Source organism: Manis pentadactyla, chromosome 8 (assembly GCF_030020395.1).
Source record: "Manis pentadactyla isolate mManPen7 chromosome 8, mManPen7.hap1, whole genome shotgun sequence".
NCBI lineage: Eukaryota > Metazoa > Chordata > Mammalia > Pholidota > Manidae > Manis > Manis pentadactyla.
The window spans coordinates 119,390,451-119,414,328 of record NC_080026.1 but is presented as its reverse complement, the minus strand read 5'-3'; the positions used below and the strand labels follow the sequence as shown (position 1 = coordinate 119,414,328).

Genomic DNA, 23,878 nt, shown 5'->3' with positions numbered 1-23,878 from the left:
GAATCAGGATACAGTAGAGGTGAGGTGGAGCAGCCCTGGTGAGGACTTCAAGAAAGAAGCTGGTTGGTCCTGGCTGTGGCTCTGATGAGCAGGCATTTCCAGGCCTCAGACTGCATATCTAATAGACCAGGAGATCATGCTTCTTGTTTGCTCAGGGCAGTCCTTTTTGTGCCTGTTTACCTAGTGTAGTTATTAGTAGTGCTCAGTTTCACTCTCGAAAGTATTCCCATTTGATGATAAATTATATGATCACCCAAATAGAAGAATAATTGGGTTGCTAGAGGGATCAGATGGAATAATGCAACATGCGGTAGGGATTACCAGCACAGAGCCTGTAGACCCAGACTGCTGAGGCTTAAATAATGACTTGGCCACTTATTAGCTATGCGGCTGTGAGACATATAGCATGGTAAGTTGGGCCACCCCCTCCAGGAACGGTGAGCAGGTCATGAAAGGATACGCGTGTATAAAGCAGTGTACTTTCTGAGATGGCCCCTTTATAACATTCTTCATGAATCTGTGGGAGCCAGGTATTAGGATACCCTGATGCTCATTAATATATGACTATTGATTAATAGATTAACCAATTCCTGTCAAAAGTCATGAAACCATCATTTCTACTTAAAGGGTACTACATACATAAATGTATGCTAGCATACATACGTGGGCTTAAGCAGCTCTAGGGAAGAGGCCTGCCTGGGATGGAAGTACAGCATAGAGAATATAGTCAGCGGTTCTGTAACATCTTTTTTTATGTTGACAGATACTAACTGCACTAGTTGGGGTAAAGATTTAATAATGTGTGTAACTGTTGAATCACTGTGTTTATACTTGAAACCAATATAATGCTATATATCAACTGTACTTCAATTAAAAATAAATAAATAAATAAATGAAAAAGGATGCTATTGCCTCACTGCCAGTCGATCTTTCCCTTGAAGATTTCCCCTTATAGTGGGGACAGGTTTGCCCTGAATATTCTGTACTTTCTGGCCTAGGTGTCTCCATAAGGGAGCTGGGCTGGGCACTATCTGTGTTTATTCCCAAGCTTAATCCCTCTGCCCCTTGACTTGACCTTGTTGGTTCTCTCGTGGCCCTGTGAGATGTAGCATGCCCCCTCCCCCTGGGATCTGTGAGTAACAAAACTATTTTTTAATGGCAATTTTCTTCTTATCTATTGACCTCACCATACCGAAATAATTATAAAGCCTACATTTTAAAAACAGGTGCTGAGACTCAGAGTCTCTCATCTGCCTGGCCTTTGACACTTGACTTTGGTTCTTTACGGAGCCATTTGTCCTCTCCTGGTGAGACATTCAATCATAGTGACTGTTTGCTTTCCTAATCCATGAACTTTTTCTCACCTTTAGAAGACCCCATTCATATTCATAACATATTTGCAAAAAAAGAAAGGAAGAGTAGTTAACAAAAATTATCTTAACATTAATCTGTGAAACAATCTCCTGTACTGTTGTTTAAAATAACTTTGGAAGGAATACCTATGTCATAACCAGTGTCATATGATTTTTACTTTTTAAAGCACATCATGTATATTTCCTCATTTGATCATTGTGGTAACAGGCTTATTATTTCCTCTTTCTAGATGAAGGACATTAAGTTCAGAGAGACTGACTTACTAGCAGCAAAGCTAACATTAGAAATGATTGACTTGGTCCCAGCCTTGAGTTCCTTCCTTTGTATCACGTTGTTTCCCATCAATGAGTTACTTTTCATTGTAAAGATAATGGTGATAATGAGATTTATAAAAAGTGTTTCATGTCTGACATTTTTATTTTTATTTCTACAAAAGTAGCCTTTCCTTTATGCCCAAACATAAATAAGAAGTCATATTTCATGACCTAGAAGAAAGAAATTGGTCTCCCAATTTTTCCCTAGGCTTTTTCCTCTATGCTAAGAAATATTTTCCAATGCTGTTTTCGTAACAGTAAATAAGGTTACAAGAGAGAGTACTCAACCAAAACAATTATAATTGGCTACAAACATAATCTAATAACCTCATTTCACCTGTACTGTAGAAAGAGTTAATTGTACTTGCACATACAGCCACCAGCTAAATATACTGCTCTATGCAAACTGTGCATTCAATTTCTTCTGTAAACATCCCTCTGCAAAAGTGATGTACATAAAAGGGGAAGGAGAGGATTCTGCAGTGTTACGTCCCAAAGTTCATCCATTTATCCATTTGGTTCCAAGCATATGATCCTGTCAATTCAGAAAGAAGAGAAAGAGAGAGCAGAGAGGATATGTATCTATGTATCTATCATCTATATACATTTTCTAGTGAAACAGGTAAGCAATAAAAAGAAATAATTTTTTTGAAGTATAGTTGACATACAATAGTATATTAGTTTCAATTTTGCAACGTAGTGATTTGACAATTATGTGCATTATGAAATGCTCACCATGATCAGTATAGTTACCATCTGTCAGCAAAGTTTTTATATTATTGACTATGTTCCCTATGCTGTACTTTTCATCACAGTAACTAGTTGATCACTGGAAGTTTGTGCTTGTTAATCCCCTTCACCTACTTTGCCCAATCCCTACCTTCCTCTCCTCTGGCAACCAGTTTGTTCTCTGTACTTATGACTCTATTTCTGTTTGGTTTGTTTGTTCATTTGTTTTGTTTTTTAGATTCCATATATAAATGAAAATGGAGTAACTTACATTGTAACCAGGCTCAGCCTAACTCAAAGGGGGCCTCCCCTTGTTTTCTGCCCAGACACCTGGTAAACATTGAACCTAACATCTATTCACATTAATCTGGAGGAGATGAGGTCTTTTTTGTCTAGATAATTGTTTTCCTTTAGGCACATGAGCATTGATTTTTCTCTTTGAAAACCCAAAGTATAATAAAATCTTATTTTTTTCAGACTTTACTGATTTAGAAATTATTGCTCTTCAGGTCAGTAATTACCTCATCAGAAATATTAGACGACATCCTGTGTCTGTGGATTTCTGTTCTCACCACACTCCTTATTCACACTGCAACCTAGTCAAGTCAGGAAGCATTGTAAGCCTTACTTTGTTTGCTTCTGAAAGGTAGTCATAATCATGCTTTTCTCTTACTAATGAGGTCATGAATGAATGTGAATGGATTTTTAAAATGTGGAATACATACAGATTTGGGAAGATAGTCAGTAAATGAATGCAACAAACAATAATGTCAACAAGTATACGGAGAAAACTTATCTTCCAAATACAAGTTGTTTTCAGTCACTCTTAGAACATAAATTATGTCCTAACAATGAATTTGCAAATGGCAAATATTCATGGTCAGTTCACTAAATAATGTCTGTCCCTTGAATGTTTTCTGCTAATACTTTGTTAATTCAGATTTTAGTTGTAAATTTTAAGTACACTTCATAAGTGAGGCTTTCCGCAGGTCAAACTGTGGGTCATTTCAGCCAGTACAAATTCATGAGTTTGTATGTCAGCCATTTTCTTGGTCTCAGTTGACAAGCCTCAGACTTGGAATTTTTGTTAAAGCACAAGCTCCATTTTTCTTCTAGAAAATAAATTTTTTTCCTCTAAATTTTATTAACCACCTTTGCTTCTGAGACATTCTTTAAATAAGAAGAGAAGAATACTGGTTCCACACTACAGCTTATTGCTAGAGGAGCATTTTACAAATTCTGAGTGTTTGAGTTTATTTCTTAACCTATTATTAGCTCATTTATGTCTCAAGAAAGAGACCATGTACCTGCACTCATTTTTTGTGCTTGCTTTGAGGATCTTCAATTGCTTTGTATAATTTGATAAATTATCTTCCCCAAATTTGTTCCTATTCATGTGTTTACCAAGATTATTCTCAGCATGGTGCTATGAACTACAGGAGGCAAACTAAACGTAATTTTGTTACAGGTTGAATTTGTTATCCTAGGTTCTTGTCACAAAGTGAAACAGAGTTGAAAGGCAGAACCACAGTAAGGAAGCTGAGTGAAAGTTTTATTTGAATAAACTCCAAGAGAGGAGCAGGCCACACTCAAGGTAGACAAAGATTTCTAGGGGAGGATCTATTCATGATGTCCTAGCTGGGAGGTGCCTCTTTGATTGATAGGGTAAGGTCATTTGATTGACAATTGTAGTTCCACACCTACTCCTCTTGGTGTGCATGTCTTTTACCAAAATGCACACAGAAAAGGCTTGGGGTAGGAAGACCGTTGTGGGGATTGGAGGTGCAAAACCTCTATTTTGTTTTAATGAAATTATGATGAGGGGTGGTTTGGGCAGTTCTTAGTTTTGTTTGATTGCACCTGCATTGTGATCTGGTTGGGACTAGTTTGTCCTGTTTACAATAGGCAAGGAAGTTATATCCCTGCAAAACCTTTGTTGTTTTCAAGAAGGGGCCCCCTAACTGGATGGTTTCTCCTTGAACCTTATCTTTCCCTTTCCTGGCTGCTCATGTCTATTTTTCTACCTAACAATTTTAGTTGTTAGTGAATCGATAATAGTTATTATGAAAGATTTATAGAGCTTACAGTTCTGTAGGGGAGATGAACTAGAAAACAGTTCTTCAACAATATAAGACAGTTTATGGTTAAGGAAAGCAACTTGTGAATCTGGCAGTCAGTGTTACTGGAATGGAGAAAAGATAGACTATGATACTTGGAGAAAGCTTCTTGGAGGAGATGAGATATGAATTGAGGTTTGGTGGGTGGGAGTGGGGACTGACTAGGTATAAATAGAACAAAATGTGAGAAGAGAGATTTCAGATTGTGGTTCAAAGTGGGACTTCAGGGGCCTCACTGCCTTTGGGTGATTGAGCATAGTAGGCTACTCCTTTTTATCTTTTGCTTTAAATGAAGGTAAATCCTTGAATGCCAGTGATTTGGCCTTTACACAATTTATGTAGCCTCAATGGCACTTAATTATTTTGTCTGATCTTTAATCTTTCTTATGGGAACAGCAATCTACTTCTTGGAACACTCCTCCCTCACTCAAGCCACATATTTTCTAGAAAAATTTTTTTCCCATAGAACCCTGTTGGGATATACATCTGCTAGCCATGTTTGATTGGTTTAGGATGAGACCTTGACCAAAGCTTAACAAATGAGTCACCTATCCAAGATTTTTGATTTTTGAACAAGGGAAATCATTAGATCAGTTTTTCATTTACATCTGTAAGATGTGCAACTTGGGGGGCCTCATCAACTGTGTGTTTCAACAAGTGTAGAGAGCTCCCTGAGGCAGAAGAGAGGAAGGAGGAATGAGAGGATGGGGTGGGGTGGGGGGTAGGAACAGAGGGAGGGAGTGACAGAGCGAGAGAGTGATCATCTTTAACACACTGATGGCTCTGCTTTTTTTGAGCCCCGACCACAATCTTGTTCTTAGTTTACTTTTTAGTATTTACAAGTAAAACATACTAACTTACTCTTTAGCAAATGCTATGGCCTAAACGTTTTTGCCTCTCCTATTCCCAGTTCATATGTTGAAATCTTAACCTGCAGAGCCCTCATGAATGGAATTAGTGCTTTTATAAAGAGGCACCACAGAGCTCCTTAGCCTCTTCTGCCAAGCGAGGATATGAGAAGTCTGCAGCCCAGAAGAGGGTCCTCTTCCCACCATTATGGTGCCCTGATCTTGGACTTCCATCCTCTACAACTTTAAGGAATACATTTCTGTTGTTTATAAACTACCCAATCTGAGCGTTTTGTTATAGAAGCCCGTACAGACTAAGACAGAAAATTAACAACTGATTTAGAAAGGCGAAGTTCAGCCTGTGGTTGTCCATAAAGCACCGTTATGCAGATTGAAATAAAGATATCCCCTCTGGTTGTCTCATAAGCATTGGACTCATCACATGGAACACAGAACGTCTTAGACTCCCCACTCACCGACACCTTGACATCTTGTCTTTGTGCAGTAAACAATCTACACAACATTCACAGCAACTCTACAGACATCCTGGATCTTTAGCCTTGGCTGTAAGGACTATTTTGGTTTAGTGATTCCCTTCTATTTCCTAAACAGCCTATTAATTTATTTGTTTTCAGACAAAACATCCTGTGGAACTCACCAGGAACAGAGACCACTTTTGTGGAGCTTTCCAGTCATCAGAAAATCACATTCTTTTCCTAATCAACAGAAGCATTTTTTTTTCATTAGTTTGACGAGTAGCAATAGATATGACTGAAAAATATGTGTGAAGCCAGTCCTATTTGTTTTTAGTTGTATGATTTGAATACTCTAGTAGATAATTATAACTTAGTTCCTGAGCCATGAATACTTTTGACAGTTATACTAAGCTTGGGCACCAAATAATGTTCCTAGAGAAATTCACAATAGGTATGTGACATATTATATTGTATTACCAAATGAAGTCATAATGCAAACAGAATGAGCACAGCCAGAATAGTTATTTCTGGGCCAGTCTGCTCATGCCTCAAGGTCTCTGCAAACAGAGGAAGCCCTCCCCCAAGGCTGAAGAAAGGCCAAGACATTGTATTTTCTATGTAGGGGGATGGCCTTAGTGGGGTAAATACTTCAGAATAAATAATTGCATTTATAACTTTTTTATAAAGAATATGATTTAGCTTTTCGCCTCAATAGAAGAATCCATTGTATCTATAGAGGAGATACCTTGCAGGGTAATTGAATTTAGAACTAAGAGGGAATGTCCTTACTAAGAAGAGAATTCTTCAGCAACAGATTTAAGGATAAAAAAAAGCAATCAGATTTAAAGAAAAAGAAACCAATTTCATTGGGGGGTTGGCAGTTTGTGATTCATGAAGCAAACTGATCAACCATCCAAAGTTCATGTGGCAGGAGGGTGGGAAACACAAAGATACAATTCCAGCATCCTACTGAGTATAATTTCTTCCCATCCTCAGAGCAGTTGTTTAGATCTTCATGTTCTCTTATCCAGATTATGATAATAGATTTCCAATCTCTGATCTTAATGCTGTCCCCTTGATCTCTATGGCTGGAGTTACTTTGCTCAATCGTGGGAAGCATTGTATAGCTTCGCAGTCACACTGCCTTAGTTCAAATCCTGGCTCTGTCAATCTCCAAGTACAACTTTAAGCTGCATATGTTCAGAATCTTTCTTTCTTCACCCATAAAGTGGAGGTTCAAATAGCCCTACAGAGTTGTTGTTAAGCAACAATGGGTATGTATTTAAGTCACTTTGTGTGGCTCCTGGCTCAATTGATATTAGTTATTACTCTAATGTTATGCCTCCAGCTTAAAAATAAACCAAAAATTACTATTTGCTATTTAGGTTGGCATATCAAAGCTGACATAATTTCTTCACCATGACGTTATTTAAATTCTGGCTTCCGCATTTTATATCACCCTCAGCCTCCACCACTCTCTCCTACATTTTATCTTTCCCTTATCATTCATTTTGGGTTGAGAGACTTCCTCCCCATTCTATCAGTATGTCCTGGTCTTTTCTATCCACTACTCTGTTTCAGCAAATCCATCCTTTTCTGCTATACTTGGTAAATAACTGTTGGTCCTTCAAGATGGGGTCTTGAGAGCCCTGTACTTACCAGCTTTGGGAATCAAAAGATCTGAATTCGAATCTCTACTCCACTGCTTAGCCACCGCTTATATTGATAGTAACATAGCAAATTATGTTAATTTGTGTGGCTTAGTTTCCTTAGTTTTGTCATTTGCAAATTGTGTTTTATGGCTCATGGGCTAGTTATGAGGATTGCTGATAAATGAGATAATATATTCAAGACACTTAGGACAATGACTGGCATATGGCAGGAACTTTAAGTGACTGTAACTGTAATTTGTGCCTCAAACCAATTTTTATCTTCTTTGTGGAGTCTTCATTAATGCTTCATGACAGAATAAAACAAATAGGATGTATGTGATATATTTTAAGGTATTGGTTCACTTGCTTGATTGTGTAGGCTCGCAGATCCTTAGGACAGACCAGCAGGCTAAAAATGACAAGAGCTGATAACACAGTCTTGAGCTCTAGGCGGTCTGGAGGAGAATCCTTCCTTGGGGCCATAAGTCTTTTATGGCCGTCAACTGTTTGGAAGAGTTCTGTCCATATTATTGGTGGTAATCTGCTGTATTCAAAGTCCACTGATTTAAATGTTACTCAAATCTAAAAAAATGTCTTCACAGCAGCATTTAGTCTGATGTTTGATCAAACAGTATGGTACCATAGCCTTGCCATGCTAACTTAACTTAGCCATCATGAGTCTATAGCACTATCCATGACACTTACTAACTTGAATAGTGACTTTATGGTTAGAGGTCTGTTTTTGACTTGGATTGTAGTCCTGGATGCAGGGGACTATGCCATAGTCATATCTATAGTTCCTTAGAAATAGTAGGTGGAGTATCTAAATGTGATGGCATTTAAATGCTGAGTGTTTAAAGGACAGTGTACAGACTCAATGCTATAGGTTTTAGAGGAGATAAAGAAGTGTGTGTCAGAAAGTACAGACAGTTGTTTTTTAAGAAACTTGAACATAGCATAAAGAGAGGGCATTGTGTTATAGAAATTGTGACTCATTTGAGTAATTATTATTATACAGATTCAGTCTACTCTCAATTAATTGGAGAGTTAGGCTGATCTGAAAATTAAAGAATAAATTCCAATCATGATTATAATAAAACAAGTAAAAATAAGATACAAATAGGTTTAATGCAGTGTATTTAATTAAAATAGCACACAATATTTAGGACACATTTATTACTGATCAATTTATGCATACTTTATGCAAAGTCGCTAGGTAATCTAAGAGTTCTAGTGCAGGTCTGGCTGTATTAACTAGGTTAGGCCACTTGCTGTGACAGCTCATATACTGTGGAGGGACTTCTTGCTTAGGTAACAGTCCAAAGAATGATCACCTATAATAGAACCAAACAAACCAAGATAGATGTAGAAAATTTCCATCATAATAAAAATGTTCTGGAAAAGAAGCCTTATACCCCTTATCAGTCTATTTTTAGTCTGGCACCATTATTGTCCTTTTTGTCTCTTTGGATTTGCCTATCTTGGAATTTCAAATAAATGTAATCATACCATATGTCATATTGTGTATGGTTTCTTTCAGTTAGCATACTGTTTTCTATGTTCATTTATGTTGAAACATGAATCAGCATTTCATTTCTTTTTATGGTTGGATAATATTCCATTGTACGGTTGTACCACATTTATTTAACACTTACCCAAAGATGAATATATGTGGTATTTCTTTTTTGGCTCTTATGAATAATACTGTGATGAACATTCATGTACAGGCTTTTATGCTGATGTGTGTTTTAATTTCTTTTGGGTAAGTACCCATTAATGGAATTTTGGGGTTATAATGTAATTCTTTAACTTTTTGAGAAATTGTAAATTGCTTTCCAGTTCTAACCAGCAGTATGTGTTCCAGTTTCTCCAAAATTTCTCCAATTTCTCCAAAATTCTTACCTGTTATTGTACATTTTTAAAGTTGAGTCATGGTAGTGGGTGTGAAGTGGTATCTCATTGTAGTTTTGATTTGCATCCTACCTAACAGTACGAGCATCTTCAGGTGCCTATTCACCATTTGTACATCTTCTTTGAAGAAATATCTGTTCAAACTTCTGCCTATTTTTATTAAGTTGTAAGAATTCGTTATGTATTCTGGATGCTTGCCCCTTATTACATATTTGATTTGCAAATATTTTCAGCCATTCCATTTAGTATCTTTTCATTTTCTCTGTAGTTTCCTCTAAAGCACAAAAGGTTTTGTTTTGATGACCTAGTTTTTTTCTATTGTTGAATATGCTTTTGGTGGCATATCTAAAAAATTGTCGTCTAATGCAGTGTCACTAAGATTTAGGCCTGTATTTTCCTCTAAGAGTTTTATATTTTTAGATCTTAACTTAGGATTTTGTTCAATTTGTAGTTAATTTTTATATGGTGAAATGCATGTCTGACATTATTCTTTTTTTGTGTGTGGATATTCCATGTTCCCAATACCATTTGTTTAGTAGACTCTTGAATTTTCTTGGCACTGCTGCTGAAAATCAAATGATTAAGAATATAAGGATTCTTTCTGGACTCTCAATTCTATATCTGTGTATGTACCCATATATCTGTATGTCTATTCTTATGTCAGTATGAAACAATCCTGAATATACTTACAGTTGATGTAGTAAAGTCCTTCTCCATGTGCTCCGTCCTGTTTCTTATTCTCAGTGGTTTTCTAATGACCAGTTTTTCTCTTTGTTATGGGTAACATTTTTTATTTCTTCTGTCTAGTCACTTTTGATTCTGTGTTACAGATTTTTGGATTTAGATCTAGAAGGCACTTAAGTTACTGGTGGAGCAACTTTATACTTTCAAGATTAATTTTTTAGTTTTAGCAGGATAAGTTTAGGGCAGCCTTTATTTGTGTGCTAGTTTGACACTGCAAACATTTCTTGGGTTTCTGTTGTATGTGCTGGATGTTTAACGATGACTCCTCCCTCCGGCTGTTTAGAACTTCAAAGCCTTTGGGGCTTATGTGAACTCTAAGAATTTTTCATCCTCCAGCTGCTTGATAATTCCTTGCCCAGTATTATGGAGATTCACATAAGTTTCTGAGGTATTTAATCAAAAGCTCAAAGGGACCTGAGTGTAGGACTTCTGATATTCTTTGCCAGGAGGAAACCTCTAGCACTCAGCTCCTCAAATTCTATTTGCTTCAACTACCCTGAATTCTAAACTTTACCTTAGAGTTCAACTCAGCAAACCTGCCAAACCTGCCACATCTAATGGGCCTCCCACTTGACCCCTCAAACTGTGATTTGCAAAATATTTCTATCCCGAAGAGTTGTAGGATTTACATAATTAGTTTCCCTTCTATTAGAGATCACAGCTTTGCATTGCCTGTTGTTCAATATCTGAAAAACAGTTATTTCACGTATTTTGTTCTGCTTTCTCATCATTAAAAGTAGGAGGGTAAGTCCAGTTTCAGCTACAGAACTAAGGTGGAAACAGAAGTTCTAGTCCCTCCCAGCTGATTTTTTATTCCTTGATATTTTTGGCCTCTTTTTTTTCCAAATGTTTTAATGTAATTAGTACTTTAGAAGTACACTAAAGGGCTTATTAACAAAAATAATAGCAAAGGCATTGGTTTCTTGCTTAACCCTCCCCATTTCTCATCAACTTTCCAAAAATAATTACTTTCCTCTCTTTTATCTGTTTCTTAAAACAGATTGGACATTAGTTCCCTGGATTTTCCTTCCAATGTTGACACTGATTTGTTACTTTTGGTTAAGAAAATTTCTTCTGTGCATTAATAAGCCAGTCTTACTCTCTATACATCAATGTTATTATATTTAAGACAAAAATATAAAGCTAATTAATCACTTCAGCATGTACCAAGACCTCTGCATCAAAGAGTTCAGACATGCCTTCCAGTGAGAGGTAGCATAGCATAATGGTTCAAGACGAGGCTCTAGATTTAGAAAGACAACTCCATTGCTGGCATTTGCAAACCTTTTAGCCTCCTGAAGGTATAGAACTCTTTAATATTCATGTGTATAATGGCTATAGTGACAGTGCCTACTTCATAGGAATTTTTCTGAGAAGTAAATAAGATAATGCAAATAAAGTACTCAGCCTAGTGCCCCTGTATATGGTGCACACTTACATTTATCAGTATGGTAGAGAAGTAGAAGGAAGAGGTAGAAAGAGGAGGAAGAGAAAGAAGAGGAAGGAAAGAAACAGGAAGGAAAGAAGGCACGAAGTGCCAGGAACTATTAGGAGGTATTTTATGAAGGCTTGGGTGGGATCTTGCAAACTTAATTTTTAATAAGAAATTTTACCTCTGCCATTGCAACGGACATTTGTTCTGCCCATTTCTATTGAGCTATATAACTTTACTTTTCTACAGAGGAAAATTGGATCTGTCATTAGTTAATTACATTAGTAAATACCTTGAAATGTGGTAGGAGTAATTCCCTGGGGGCATTATATACCATCATTCTGACACCTTCCTGTGGGTACAGTTAATGATAGCCTCATTATAAATTTAGTCACATGTAAATATGTACTGTGGCTCTTGGGACTCCAACTAAAATTAAACCCCAGGAAAATGACAGTACAAAAAAATAAAGGAGATGGGTGTTTTAAGTGGGTCTTTTAAAAATAGTTAATCTTCAGGGAGTGCAATAGGGAGATTTTGCACACCAGACTCTTCATTGGAGTCGATAAATAGCATTGATTCCAGATGCACTAGAGATTTTCTTCCTCTGTCTTCAGGCATCTCTTCTTTCCTTCAGGTGCTGTTAAGGACAAAAAAGTGTGACCCAGAGTTACCTGCTTACAGAGCACAGATATGCTGTTAACATGGAAGATGCACCCCACAACCCACCTCACAGGTAAACCACAGCGACAGATGGTGATGCAGCTACATTGCTTCCAAGGCTCCCAGAAAACCTCCAGCTAATGCTTGAATCCCCTCCTGACAGAGTAAGACACTGAACCTCTCCTGGTCCCAAAACATACACACCTGGTAACAGAATCAAGGCTTCATACAGGTGAACAACTATATAATGACGCTAGGCATAGCAACTGCTAGCAACTCAGAGAAGGGTTTCAGCTCTTAACACATAATAGATTTTCAACACATGATGCTGAACTAATCTCAGTTCCCTGTAAAAGAATGTTAATTATCAGGCTCACTCCACCAACCACCCACCACCCAACGTATTCCTGGTGAAACACCATGCCGCAGTTTGGTGTTCTGAAAGTAGTGGTTCTTTCACAGTAGCTGGAATAAAATTTGCTTGGGAAAATAGCCTGCTATAAATAAAGATATAAAGCTACCTAGAGATGATATCACTGAGTACAGTTGGGTTGTTGTATTTCACCAGTCAGTTTTGGAGTTACTTACCCAAAGTCAGCATGCTAGTTCTGAGGCCATTTTCATAACTGAATAATTTACTTTGGTTTTCATATCACAGACATATATTTGTATATATTCATATATATATTATATGCATATTTGTGTAATGTGTATGGGCATGTGTGTGTGTATATGTATATATGTACATGTACACATATATCAGTGAGCAAAATAAAGTGCAGCATAACAGAGAGAAGACCAGTTTTATTTCAAACAGGTGTTTTGTTGACCACAAGTGTGTGACATCCTATGATATTCAGGTAATAAAACAACACCTGCTCCAGACAGTCTATTTTAATACTGCATCTATTCTAATTCCAGAAAAGGCAACTTCCTTCCCATGAGCAAGACATATTTTCTTTCAATAAATCTCTGTTGTCAACATACGCCTCATTGACATGGGCAGTGCCAAAAGTTACTTATAAATAATTACATTTAGAACATGGGCCTTAGGGCACACAGTACAGTTGCTGAATAGAGAGGGGGCCTGGATCTGTTTTTTGATATATTTTGTGTCAGGAATTGTATATTTTTCTTATAATAATACTTCAAGAGAGTTCATCTTATCAATTAAGAAAGGAAGTCTCAAAGACATTAAATAAATGATCTATGGATACATAGCTGGTGTATTACATAGCAGAGATTCCTACCAGTTCTAGATTATTCAGAGCTTTTCCATTTACCATTGCATCAAGAGAAAAATAGAAGAAAGGTAAACAAGAGTATCTTTATTATAGGTGTTAAAGCAAAAAATGCACTGGGCAATAATAAACAAGCAAGGAAGATTTTATTCAAGGTTATTGCAGTTGAGAAAATAAGCCAGAGCAGAGTCTGAACTCACTGTCCACTCAAACAAGGAAATAGTGGGGAAGTAGAGCTGGAATGAGGAAGAGATCCTAGGCCACCTGTGTTTAGCAGTTGGCTTTATCCAAAGGAAATGTAACCTTCCTCCTATCCTCATAACAAGAAGCCGTTTTACTGTTTGGAACAGGCACCCCCAGGGGAAGTTAGTTTCCTATACTCCCAGAAACTGGAAGATAAGGGCACTGTCTTCCACATGATGACTTTTTCAAAGGGATGGCCCCAGGTCTTTGAACAAGACATTCTTGGGTTGTAACACTGGCAAGAGATTTTTTGAAAGACTTATGTCTCAAAGGGACAGAGAAAGGATTTATAATTACAGGTTTTCAAAAGGAAATGATCTAAGGAAAGGGAAATCAGGAGCCTAAAGGCAGGAAGAATCCTGTCCAAAATGCAGCCAAGCTGAGGGGAAATGCTAAGGGAGTCTTAATCGATACAAGTATCTATGCCTGGCTTCTTGCCTCTTCTCCTTCGCGTGTTGCACCTTTATCCATCTCCTGGGTTTCTGTCTTTGTGTACCTATCATCTCACTGTTGGTAAGGGGTAATTTAAAAGATAAATGTGACTATCATGCAAATACAAACACTATTAATAGCCAAGCTGTTTTGCCTGGTGATGATAGGTACTAGTGCTGTGAGGGCCTTCTCTTCAAGCATTTCCTCCTGTCATAAACTCCTAAAACTGTTTCTTTCAGTGAATCATTGTGTCCTCCAAGGCATGTGTTATCTCAGCAATAGGTTGTTTCTACTGTTGCTCTGCATTTATCTTTAGATTTTCTATTGGTATATTTCACTGTCTGTTGCTCCAGTGTTAGATTTAAAATCATGCATTGATGTGTGTTTGGATTTATTTTTATTATGCATTTTGCTTTCTGTAGTTTCTAAGAACTACTTTCTTAAGAGAAGAGTTGTAGTAAAAAAGAAACAGCAGCTTGACAAGTTAAGGGTCTGAAGGGTGTCCTAGAGGCCTTCCTTTACACCACATGAACCTCTGTCTTTTTCCTCATCTCTGTCTCTCTTTTCCTGTGTCTCCCCTACTCTCTCTGCCTCTCTTTCTTTTTCTTTCTGTTTCTTTTTCATTCTCTCTTATTCTTTCTCCCTTGTTTCTTTATAGTTCCAAACTCTGGCCTGTCATGTCTGAGCTGTTTTTCAGGTAATGGTGAACTCACAGAAAGGTCCTACATGAGAAAAAGCAGAGTCGAAGCAGACTAACCTGAGCAGGCTGTAGTGTTTGAAACATCACACTGTTTTCACTAATCAAATAATTCTTCTGGGTAAATGCTGTTGCCCTGAAAATATGATCTTGGAAGATGGATATTTGAAAAATGAGCATGCTCTAAGGATATGAGCAGGGAAATGAACTTCAGATATAACAGAAAATTAGAAGAGAGAATAAACATATCAATAGCAGAGGAGCCTTAGGTGGCTATCCATCAAGGGATGGTGTTATCCATCCTAGCACATTAAGCAGAAGTGTAAATACTGAAATATTCATGTAGAGGATGGATGCAAGGAAGGGTGAGTTACATCCTAGAGCTCCAATTTGATGAATGCTATGCTGCCAGGGGAAAAGGGGAAGAAGAAATGGGTATGAACAAAGACAAAGGCCCATCTTCAGTATTTTTCCTGTTACTTTCTGTAACACTCACTTATAAAATGAGAATGTCAGAACATACAAATATAAATATACATGCTTTATATAGTATATTGAAATTTTCTGTAGACAGGAAAGAGAGTAGGTCTGGGATTTCTGTCTTGCAGGAATATAGAAATATTTTTGTGAAAAATCAGTAGGGATCCTGTTGGTGGTGGACACCTGAGGGGGTGGTACAGCCTCACTGTCTGATGCCATCAACTCCTTGTAAATGCATGAGAGTCAGGGTTCGATTATCAGCAATGCGCTTGGGCAACATTTGTCTGATGGAACCAAGGCAGATGAGGCACCTCATTCACACAAGAGGGAAGATTGGTGAAAGACTAGTCTACAGGGTTCTTAGGAGTTTGCTGGTCAATATCGCAGTAACCGTCTGCATTTTTACTACTGCTAACACTCAACTAAAGAGATTTGCTCTTCTCCTTTCCCTTAAAATGCATTTCCAGAAAGCAAGCTGAGGGAATAGTGACTATCTAGGAAATAATCAATACCCTGATTATGTTTCCAAGAAAACTTTCCAACAGTACTGTTGAACTCTTTATTATGAAGTTACATGAAAAAAGTGTGCTTGAGAATATAAATTGCCTGGAGTGCTAAAAATACTAGTTGAGCATTTACTTAATAAAGGTGTAGCAGACATGCAAGCTGTTTTCCATTAGATACCCTTTGCTCTTGAATTTTAAAACAAGACAATTTGAATAACCTTCAACAACTTTTATTCAATGACAGATAATCCATTTCATCTATATTGTGATGTCACAAAACATTGAAGCTTAAGATGAAACTGTCTAGTATTTACAGTCAAAAACATTCAGTAAGTAGATGAATTAGGACTAAAAGGAATCTTCAGCAAATTAGTAAAGAAGGAGTCTGCTTATACTTCTATTGTGGAAGGTAATTTATTTTCCATATGCCCAGAGTTAATTATAGAAACAGAATTTAGGGGAAGTCCTCATCTGACCTTATAAAATAAACACAGAAGTGAACACAGAAACATTTTACTGGCCACTAATGACTTAATTAGTGTAGACCATCACACTGTTAACATATTATTACCCTTGATGGATAGAAGTGTGCCTAATGGATTTGGCCATTATTTTCCTCTGTTCCGTAGTTGAGATAGTTATTGATCTCTGTGTATGACACATATTTATGATGCATTTGTCACCAATCTTTGTGTATCTAAACAGGCTAGGGGGTCTTGACTTGTTCTTTGTATACTCTTCTCATGTAACTGTTCTTCAGAAGGAGAACCTGCGGTTTTAGTTGACTTTGATGCATGGGTTCCTGGTTGGCTGAAATCACTTGCTCAGAATTAACTGCCCCTTACCTCTTAATTTCATATCAACAGGCCTGCCTATTGCAGCATTTTCTCACTAGCCTCCCATTGTGCTTCTGGGCTGTCCTGCAGACATCAGGAGCATGTAAAGTGTTCCACTCTTTCTCTACACATTGCAGCTCTTTGTTTCTAGACAAGACCTAGACTTGTAAGCATAGTACCTTATACTACTGGGAATTACAAAGGTCATTATTCTTATTATTCTCATTACAAATATATTCAGAGAGGAACATTTATGCCACCACTTGCAAACATACAGAACTTTATGTCAGTCCCTTCTGAGATAGTATTTTTATTTAAGGAAAGAGATGAAGGAGAGAAAGAGGGAGAAAGGAAAGAAACAAGTAAGGAAGGAGGGCAGGCATGAAATGGAGAGGTTTCTGTTTTTCTATCCTTCTTGCCTCTTGGCTATGGCACAGTTCATAAGTAGTATGCCCTCCCCATCCCACTCCCAGCTTACCATCTAACCAAGAAGGCTTAAAGAGTGAATATAATGGCTGCAATTTGTTTACTTTGAAGAAAGTCCCTATTTTAGGGTTGAAATTAGAAAATACATCATATTAATGGTTGAGTACAAGTGTCAGTGCTGCTTTTCAAGCATTTTGGCAAAGCTGCAAGACGACTGATGTCCCAGCTGTGGCTGAGAGACAAGAAATCTGTCCCTTCACTCTTTACCCACCATTTTTAACAATTGCAACTTTCTTCAGTTATTCTCCTTCAATTTATGAGCTGCTCATTTCCCATGGGGACTTGCTCGATTCCCTCAAGGACTCTGTGTTTGTATTATTTGCTGGCTTTGCTCCAAATAAATTAGCCCAAAAAAGATTGAAGGTGGGAGGCTGACATGGTTTGTGATATATGCTAAGGCAGTTGACTGAATTTTTTGGAGGTTTTAATGCCAACTACTGAGCTATATCTGATTGCTGCACAAACTTCCTGATAGAGGTGCTCATCCACATTCTCCTGCTCCTTGCTTGGTAGCCATAAGAAGCCATTATGAACAATGGCACTGCTCATTATGGAGGTGCCTGCCCTTTGGGTCAATAAAAGTTATCCCAAATTCATTGCTTTCCTTTACAAAACCCTATTAATCTGAAATCCAAGGTTCTGGAGAAAATGAGATTCTAATTAGAGGAGATCTGGTGAGAATAGGGTAGTTACTAAAAATTGTTTCACAGTCTTCAAAACCCTGGAGTCCAGACCAAAGTAAAAAATATGATTTCTTCATTTGTCTGTCATTTCTCCCCTTTCCTCCTTCCACTGTGTTCCTGTTCTCTTTTTAACTTACTCTATTGTGATCCTTCCCAATTTCATGTATGTAGGCCTCTGATGCCTTGTGTCTGCTGTGATGCCTAATGCTGTTAGTAGGAAAAAATGATGGGTTTGGGTCTTAAAAGGGCACCTCTACTTGTGTTTTTAACAATCTCCTGCTCATGTTCAGTAGAAAGTCCCTTAGCTTCTTGAATAAATATGCCCTACCTGGAACTCCTCCTCTCCTTCAGGCGTCCCCTTTAGTATTCACCGTCTCAGTAAATAGCCCCACTATCTCCTTTGGCAACCAGGCTCAGGATTTTTTTTCTCTATTTTCTCGTTTTTCAAATCTCACATCTAATTGTTACCAATAGTTCTTGACATTACATTCAGTGTTATTTCCCAAGCTGTCAATGTCTTGTTAAACACAAAAGTTCCCAGTATATTCTTACAAACTGAATTACTGCAAGATCCACAAAGCTCTTGACTCCAGTCTTGTCCCTTCTCCACAGCCCCACTGTCATCAGTATGATTTTACTAATATGCAAATGGGATGCTGTTTCTTCCTTGTTTAAAATCCCATGGTAGTTTCCTAAATCTCAATGCGAACCTTGAAATTATATACCAGGCTCTTTATCATCTCGTCAGCTTTCTCTTATTATATATGTCAGTCTTTCCTCCCAGTGTGCTTCGGTTGTGTGTCCATTTAAAGTGTCCTGCTTCCAAATGACTCCAGTGCACATGCTGTTTCTTCCCCTTGAAAAGCTTCACCCATGCTTCTTTCCCTAGAAAAGCCTGAATTGACACTTCAAAACAAGACCCTAATGTCACCTCCTTCTCTCCTCTCCTTACTAACTTACTTTTCCTTTGTATTTTCATTACACTTATCACACTGTTTTCTAATCCAATATTGTCTAATATTTCCATATAACTGTGAGCTTATAATGACAGGGACTATATAGAACTGATAAAGTAATTTTAAAAATACATGATTATACGTCCACTTTAAGCCAAGAAAGAATAACCAGGACAAGATTTACTTTACTGCACAAAACAACTAAAAAGCTGGAAAATAAAATGTAGGCATACTTCAGAGATACTACAGGTTTGGTTCCAGACTGCCACAATACAGCAAATATTGCAATTGAGATTTTTGGTTTCTTGGTACATATGAAAGTTATGTTTATACTATACTGTAGTCTATTAAGTATGCAATAGCATTATGTAAAAAAAAACCCATGTCATTACTTAATTTAAAAATGCTTTATTGCTAAAATATCCTGACTGTCACCTGAGTTTTCAGCAAGTCATAGCCTTTTTACAGTGGAGGGTCCTGCCTTGATACTGATGGCTGCTGACTGACCAGGGTGGTGGTTGCTGAAGGTTGGGGGGGCTGTGGCAATTCCTTAAAATAAGACATCAGGGAAGTTTACTAAATTAATTGATTCTTCCTTTCATGAATGATTTCTCTGTGGTATGCAGTGCTGTTTCATAGCATTTTACCCACAGTAGAATTTCTTTCAAAATTGGCAACAATCCTCTCAAATCTTGCTGCTGCTCTATCAACTAAGTTTACGAAATCCTTTGTGATCATTTCAACAATCTTCAGTGCTTCTTCACCAGGAATAGTTTCCATCTCAGTAAACCACTTTCTTTGCTCATCTGTAAGAAGCAATTCCTCGTCTATTAAAGTTTTATCATGAGTTGGCAACAGTTCAGTCACATCTTCAGGCTCCACTTCTAATTCTAGTTCTTCTATTTCCACCACAGTTAATTTCTGCACTAAAGTCTTGAACCACTCAATGTCACCTATGAGGTTATAATCAACTTCTTCCAAACCTCTGTTAATATTGATATTTTGACCTTTTCCTATGAATCACAAATATTCTTAATGGCATATAGAATGGTGAATCCTTTCCAGAACTTTTCAATTTACTTTGCTCAGATCCATCAGATGAATCATTGTCTACAGCTGCTCTAGCCTTAAGAGATGTGTTTCTTAAATAGTAAGACTTAAAAGTCAGAATGACCCCTTGAACCATGGGCTGCAGAATGGATGCTGTGTTAGCAGGCATGCAAACAACAGGAATTTCAGTATACATCTCCATGAGAGCTCTTGTACGACCAGGCCCATTGGCAATGAGCAGTGATATTTTGAAAGGAATCCTTCCTTCTGATCAGTAGGTCTCAGCAGTGGGCTTAAAATATTCAGTAATTTAAATTGCAGGCTTAACTTTTACAGGCTTAAAACATTCAGTGATTTTTAAATTGAGGAGAGGCAAGAACAATGGAAGGGGTAAGGGTGGAAATGAAAGGTAAGCTTTATTCACTTCTGCTTTGCTAAAGCTGTACCTGTAATGAGCCATGATAAAGGTGGGCACATCTATGACATGAATGAAACATTGGAGGGATTTGAGAGGAGGATCCCTATTTTTCAGAGTGAGCCAGAGGGCTGAGATTTGGCTCTAACAAGTGAGGAAAAACAAAGGACGTAAAAATTGTTGGCCTGGCCTGAGGCTCTCACCACTGTGTTTCTCTCCGAGCGAGGATCTCACTTCTGTATCGCCTTCTGTGAGATTTCCTGTCCGAGCAAGCCAAACACAAAGCTGGTTTGGAAAAACCGTGAGGTCACTGACCACAAATGTTCTGAAATACAGGTTGACCAGAGAAAAGTTTGTCAAGCTTCCATTCTTTTCTTTTCTTTCTTTCTTTCTGTTTTTTTTTTCCCCCTACATATTATTAACAGCACCATGGGACACCATTATCAACTATTGGGCATTGCTATTGTTCCTAGACCATAAAATATACAGGAGGATTTTCCTACATGGTTCCTGATGCAATTAGGGAGGAAGTTTTGCCCTAAACTCTTGATGGAGTTACGATGACTGACATAAAGGAGAATGTGCTGAATCCTAATAGTACCTAAAAATTATTGAGCACTTAAAATGCAGGCACCTATGTTTAGCACTTGACATGTTATACAAGCCTGGATTCTCACAATGACCTTTGAAATCTTAAAAGAAATGTATATATTTTTTTGCACACATACACCCATGTGCATATATATGTACACATATGTGCACATATACAAGTATAATGTGTATGTGCATATATACATATGTATGTGTATAACCAATTATATAAAAATGCATTCCTGAAGATCTAGGACTCCCATCAACTATTTTGCTCTTTATTTCCTATATGTCCCCTTTAAATTTTACCTACTTCAAGGGGAATTATTACACACTGGCAGCCTTACACACTGGAAAAACTTATAATATGAATTCATTAAATTCACAGCATCCCAGTGTGTAAGGCAAAAGCAAAAAGTGGGAGTCTTCAAGATTTACACCATTTTTATAGACTATATACATAGATATGTGTTGCTGTCATGTCTATCTTCATGATGTTAGCTGAAGAGTTTCTCAAAATGGGGTAGTGTATGTCAGGAGAGAGTCAGGCAGGGAGGGAGATGGGCAGGGAGAGAGAGATTTAGAGAAAGAATAATAATAAATAGATCAGGGATTATCCTACACAAAATGAAAGGAGAGAGCCCATGGACTGAGTATGCATGTATCCCCTAGCGCACGGAAATGCAGGCAGATGCACATCATGCCGTCCAATACATCTTCAATTAATAATTATCATATTATCATATTATATATTATATTAATATATTATAATTTATAGTGATAAAATTAATAATTATATTATTATCTTTATTTCCAGACTAAATGGATAAATGATATGCTGTTGAGGTACTCAATTTGCTCCCTCAATGAATTCCTACTATTTTTGTTTTCTAAGGTCACACTCAAGAGAACAATAATTGCAAGAATGTTTCTCTCATTGCATTTTTTTTCTAGAAATGCTTGACACCTTACATGTGAAATAACAAAATTTCACTATCTGATCAAGAGTTTATAATTTTTAAAAACATTAACTATGAGTTCTGGCCACTGTGATTCATAACATAATGTAGTAAGATGTTTTGAGAAAGATTGAGAAACAGAAAGAATGTGTGTGCTCCCAGCAGGCAAAACATTGCTGACATTTTCAATAATAATGAAACCCAAGAACTCAATCCATTTTGTATGTCAAAGAATACACTCACTTAATTTGTTTAGGCTATTTAGTTAAATTCTATGTTTTTTTTTTTGGAATAGGTTTAAGGGTATTAAAAGTAAAATAAAAATCTAGTGATTGTCGAGAGACAAGTAACTGATAGTTGACTTTTATAACTAGACTGAAAAGATATTTATACAAAAAATGACTTCTCTTTTGCTTCATCAATACTGCTTTGTTTCACTTTCAGAAGGCAGAAAGGAAAACCAAATATTAACAAACTTGCACTAATGTCTGTGTCCCTGTGACTGTGCATAAAATTAAGAGCTCTGTCCCTCATTTCTGTCCTAACTGGTGAGATTTAACTAGCTGTAACATTTCTAAATTTTCCTCAAGGGAAATTCTAACACATTGAGTCCTTGAGGTTTAATATGTGGAGATCATGTAACATGTTAGTGAATATTTCTCCCATGGAAGAAATAAAGGGATAAAGCTTTGATTCCAGGTGAAACACAGTTCCACAGATCAAGCTTTAGAGTTGGCACCGTATTTTATCAGTTGAACTTCAGCAAGCCTGAAAATTAATCAATCTAAGGGAAATTCTTAAAACCTTTACAGTATATTTAAAAATTATATTCTTGCATTAATATTTAGCTTGTAATTAGTCACTCAGTAAGTAAAGAGTGCCCTTCTGTGATTAAACAGCTTACATGGTTGGGTGGACAAGTTTTCCGCAGAGAGCTGAGGAAGGGAGAACTGAGTTTTACAAGATGCTTATACCTCATGGACAAATAATCCCTAAGAAGTAGACTTGTTGAACTACACCATAATGATAGGAATGTTGTATATTACTTAAGGATATTTTTAGGTACTGAAATATGCCATTTCCAAAATTTTTATTCATCTGAAATAAGTGTCTACCTCTGAATTATCTGCCAATATGTGATGCCAGTGACTCAGACTAATTGCAATTCATGTTCAAGGCTGCTGATCTTCTAGGTGGTGACCATCCTTTATTATATAAACAAGATTTGGATCTTAATCCTGGGTTTAAATCGTCTGTATTGTATCAATTTAAAATGAGGATCTAGCTGTCATTTGTCTTGTGAATTTGGTAAAAGTTTTCTTAGTATCAGAATTTCTTGTATATTTTCACAACATATTAATTTCTTGCAAATATTCATGGTTCTTCTTTATGACATTTTTCACATCCTAATCTCCTCACTCATCTCTGAACTCTCAATTCTACATGTCATTTTAAGACTTTGGAAAAATTAGCCACATTTTTCTGGTAAAAGTATATTAATTAATGAAAGGCAAAACAATACTCACCTTTAAGCTATAAAGATCAAATGAAATAATGTATGTCTAGTACAAAAAACAAGACCAGGTATATAATAATGTGATAGTACAGTTATTATTATCATCTCTAATACAATGTAATATCCTCTCAAAAGCATACTCATAAAGGAGATAAACGAGTTTACTGTAAACTCATCTGCTCAAATGTGTTAATTCATCAATTGCTTACTTTCTTTACGTAATGAAATGCCTAATCCCAGAACAATATTTTGTTTACATTTTTTTAAACACAGTTTTTGGAACTATGGGGATTGTAGTTTTCATCAGCATCTATCTCATTGCTATCTATTTTGATTTTTTACATGTAAGAAAAATTGTGTAATATAGGAATGCATGACTTTTGACATAAGCTTGTCAAACATTCCAGAAAAATGCAAAATCTACATTGATATATTTTTTAAAGAATTAAGTAACAATATAAAAAACCCACAACTTATGTGACCCAAAATTTTAGAAAATTTCAATTTTTTCTTTATTTTATAAGAAA

The 23,878-nt window shown here is 36.8% G+C and overlaps 1 long non-coding RNA gene across 1 annotated transcript in view; it reads left to right on the top strand.

Annotated features, from left to right (window-relative positions):
* LOC130684651 (uncharacterized) overlaps positions 1–12,778 on the top strand; it is a 127,914-nt gene extending 115,136 nt beyond the window's left edge. The window contains exon 2 of the long non-coding RNA XR_008999012.1: positions 12,235–12,778. This is a non-coding gene — a long non-coding RNA (uncharacterized LOC130684651). The remainder of the gene's footprint in view (positions 1–12,234) is intronic.
* The last annotated feature ends 11,100 nt before the right edge of the window (positions 12,779–23,878 follow it).